Source organism: Megalops cyprinoides, chromosome 9 (genome assembly GCF_013368585.1).
Source record: "Megalops cyprinoides isolate fMegCyp1 chromosome 9, fMegCyp1.pri, whole genome shotgun sequence".
NCBI classification, from domain to species: Eukaryota; Metazoa; Chordata; class Actinopteri; order Elopiformes; family Megalopidae; genus Megalops; species Megalops cyprinoides.
Genome location: NC_050591.1, coordinates 37,514,251 through 37,519,087, shown reverse-complemented (window position 1 = coordinate 37,519,087; position 4,837 = coordinate 37,514,251).

Below are 4,837 nucleotides of genomic sequence, written 5' to 3'. Positions count from 1 at the left end.
CTGTTTGTACTTATGTGGTATTATGTTGATGAGGTCATTACCACAAAAAAACCACGTGTGTCAAATATTTACTGTAGCTCACCCAAAGGAAGGATATTGCTTTATCTGTTTTGATAATGCGAGGGGGCAGCATCCTGTTTCCAGACATTAAAAATAGCATCACCACTGTCCTGTCGCACTGCCAAGACCTGTCATGTTAGCAGAGGAGCTTCATTTATTACATATTAGCTGTTTTTTTATTTAATTTGAGTGACCAAAATTAAGTGGTGTTTCCGTGATGTCCTTGTGAAACTGTGTTCAAATAAGATAAAGCATGACAGTTGCTTCACAGAGCGAATCATGTCTTTGCACAGCAAACAGTTTTCTCTGAGTCTCCCTCAGGGAGATTCAATATAACGATAGGAAAGAGCCAGACCTTGAAAGGAGTATAAAATGAATTAGTATGAAATAAAGTGTTTTTGGACACATGTACATGTTATTTTACACATTCATCATAAAAGCAGGGGAATAGGCATCTGAGAAAAAAACAGTAAAGTAATTGATGGAACTGTGACAATAAAACATTGGCAATGTTTTCAATTAGGTCAAGTAAACAAGTTGTAAAGCCAATACTACATCTATGATTTGATAACTGGTTGCTGACTTTGGTGACTGGTTGCTGACTTTGGTGACTGGTTTCAGACTTTGGTGACTGGCTGCTGACTTTGGTGACTGGTTTCAGACTTGATGACTGGTTTCAGACTTTGGTGACTGGCTGCTGACTTTGGTGACTGGCTGCTGACTTTGGTGACTGGCTGCTGACTGGCTGCTGACTTTGGTGACTGGTTTCAGACTTGGTGACTGGTTTCAGAATTTGGTGACTGGCTGCTGACTTTGGTGACTGGCTGCTGACTGGCTGCTGACTGGGTGCTGGCAACTAGCCAAAGGGAAACAAGGGCTTATGCAAGGGGAGAAGGCAGTGGGCTGCTCTAAGCTCACTATTTTGCATGGGACAGCTTTGCGGTGCTCTTAACAATTAATAGTAAAGGCATATCTTGTGCACCTTGGGAGTTGTGTTAGTGTTATTTTTATTTTATTTTATAAAAAAATTTGAATAAAATAATAAAATTAAACTTGTATAATTCCTATATGTCAGATACACCTGCTCCTACCACCTGGGGACTTCCAGAAAGCATTCACATTTATATCTGTATCACTTACAGGATACTCTGATCCAGAGAAGCTTACAAAGAGTAAGCAAATTACATTACAATTACAATCATTTAGCAGACGCTCTTATCCAGAGCAAGTTCCAGCACAACAGAACAGAAGTGTATCCTTTCAATTTAACTGAGCAACAGTGTCAGACCAGGCTCACAACACTTCCAGACCAGTGAGTGTGAGAATAACGCTATTCAAGCCCTACCACAACTTAACCTCTGCAATCTAACTAGGCAACAGAAGCCAACTATATTACCATACATCAGTCGCAAGAACACAAAATCCAAAATACATCACAGATGCAGTCTGAAGGGGTGGGTTTTCAGCCTGCGTGGGAATATGGCCAGTGATTCCACTGTCCTAACCTCCGTGGGGAGTTCATTCCACCACTGACGGACCAGTACAGACAGGGATCATTTCTGAGAGGAGTGACCCCGTCAGGACGGGCCAATCAGTTTCCCCATGGCTGCAGAGCGAATTGATCTTGGTGGAAGAAAATGCGTCTAAAGAGGTGGCATGAAAGACACCATATACAGGATTCATCTGATCAGATTAGAACAGGGTGGGTCAGTCCCCAACAGGGCTGTGATAACTACTGCAGGTGTAAGGGTTACTTCATGTCATTTCAATGGTCTCATTCCCCCTTACATGTAAAAGAGACACTTACTTGAAATAAAGCATTAATATTAATTTCATCAGTGGCATTACACAGAGAGCAATAAAACACAGAATCAATCAACATGGCTTTGACCACATAAACATACTGGATCGGACACTGATCAATCAACATGGCTTTGACCACATAAACATACTGGATCAGACACTGGTAACAACAGACTACTGCACTGTCCCGCACATGAGCACCGCAACCCAGCCTCCCAGACACAATATGCATATTCAGAACTTCACCCAATCTACCATATTTCCCCTCTACTATCATATACTACAAACTGTGTATGTAGCAAAATAAACATGTTACCTGTTAGATTTGTATAACTAAACAACCATGAAATGGTATATTGACCAATAAGCTAGCTAACTCTCCCAAAATCCTAACAACATAATTAAAATTGCAACTTGCCAGTACAGCAATAAAAGTCATTCTTGTATTTGAAATTGCAAAGACATAGATAGTCCTACAGATGCATTGCCACCACTCATGTGCATATCCAAACATTATAACCTGAAACTCAAATGTGTTAAGATTAACTAACAAGGAACTTTTGGGAGAGACATATCTGGTGCTACACAGAGTGTAATAAAATACAGAATCAATCAACAAAACAGCTACCCCTTGTAATGTTCAACAGTCAAGCACCCCCCCCCCCCCCCCAGAGCAAGATATAGGCTGTCCAAATGAATGCCTGTTTAAAACCCACACTAAACTGAAAATTAACCCATTATAAGGGGTCAAAGACCTATACATACATACTTCATCAAGTATACAAATGCCATACATAAGTGCACTACAACATACCTTATATTAGGACCACACAAATAAGGGGAGGGTGAGATACTCTTATAAGTAGAAAAACCAAGTAACAGTCTGTAGAGGTGGCTCTTTAGTCTGCAATAGAAGGTAGCCAATGACTCCACTGTTCTGACCTCTGTAGGAAGCTCATACCACCATACTAGGGCCAGGGCAGACACCCCGGATGTGCAGCTACAGAGGTGAAGTATGAATCTTTTTTAAATACTTTTTGTACCTCAGTGCAATCAAAATGCACAAGTGCAATGCAACATACTCAAAAGGAGCAGCAGTGCAGCATAGCTGTAAGGAGCAGGACTCCTAACCAAAAGGCTACCAGTTTGATTCCCCGCTGGGGCACCGCTGTTGTACCCTTGTGCAAAGTACCTAATCCATAACTGCCTCAGTAAATATCCAGCTATATAAATGGATAACATTGGGGGCTCCCGAGCGGCTCAGTCGGTAAAAGCACTCGTTCCGAGTGTAGACTGAATGCTACGGCCCGGGTTCAAACTCGACCGTATCACTAACCGACAGTGACCGGGAGCTCACAGGCGGAACACATTGGCTTCGTTCCGCCGGGGATACGAGTGGGTACGTCGGCAGGGGCTTCAGTCCCATTAGCAACAGCGACCCTCACTGGTCGATCAGGCACCTGTGGTCCACGTGCCAAAGCTGCATATGAAATGCCTCCGACTCATCTCTGTGCTAGCTTAGCTTGTGGACCGCAGTGCGAAAAGAAGCAGCGGCTGACATCACGTGTCTCGGAGGAGGGCACGTGCTTGTCCATGCTCTCCCGGATTGACAGTGGGGGTTGTGCAATGGGACCAAACATCGATGACAAATTGGGCATTCCAAAAATTCGGAGAATTGGCCATTTCAAATTGGGGAGAAAATGGAAAAATGAAAATAAATAAATAAATAAATGGATAGCATTGTTAAAAAAAAGCTCCTGTAAGTCGCTCTGAATAAGAGTTTGCTAAATGGCAATAATGTAATGTAAAGTAATAACAAAAGGAAAAGGCAAAAACATATTTCAAAACCAAGCATTTGAGCACTTCTGGAAATGTGCTAACACTTTACAAAGTTTTCCCTCAATGTTGCTGTTCTTTAATTTTTCATAGGGCACCTTTTTATCTGGAGACTTTTTAGAGTATGATGTTTAGGATGCATCAGTATGAGCGTTTTGTCAAGCATTCTCCCTCAATGATTTATTTATGCTACAAATATTTAGAAAGAGGTTTCATGTTACACAAGGATACTAGAGTACAAGAGACACTTTCTGGTACATTACCAAGTGGAAATATGTGTGCAATAACTTCCTTCCTATATATATACGCGTATATATATATATATATATATTGACGCGATCCTATAACACTCTGGTAAATGAAGTGAAAGCATTCCCAGAAAATAAGGAGTTTCGTTTTGACTACAGAGTGATTCAGGCGAGAAGCATCATGTGTCAATTTATCTTTTGTGCTTTCTCATGACCCAGCAGTAGATTTTCTTTCATATTTCACTGACTGACTGAACAGTGAAGAAAGCACAGCAGCAGCTTTACTTCATCAGGCTGCTGAAAAAGGCTGGACTCAGACGTCAGCCCCTCATACAGGCCTACAGAGGACTCATTGAGAGCGCTCTCACCAGCAGCATCACTGTGTGGTTTGGAAAAACCACCCAGGCTGAGAGGAAATCTCTTCAACGAGTCATCAAAACTGCTGAGAGAATCATCGGCTCTGACCTCCCCTCCATGGACACACTCTACACACAGCACTGTAGGAGAAAAGCACAGAGCATCCTCAGTGATCGACTCCACCCAGCTCACTCTCTGCTCAGGTGGAAGAACTCAGGATACAACCTGAGGCACCACAGGACAGAGAGCATCACCACTCACAAGGCACACTTCCACAACAGCCTTTTTCCAGCCACTGTCAGAATGAGTGCAAAGGACATTAAGGCGGGAATGAAATACCATACCCCCACCTTACTCACACCATGGACACTTAACACCTCACAGCACTCTTGCACCTTACGGACTGGGTTTTAGTACTTAACTACCTCACTCCCTCATGAAGTCTTCCCCAGTACATTGGTTTGTCTTGGTTTGTGCAATATTTTCAATTCAACAGTGCAATAATTTACTGTGCAATAATTCATAGTGTGTAT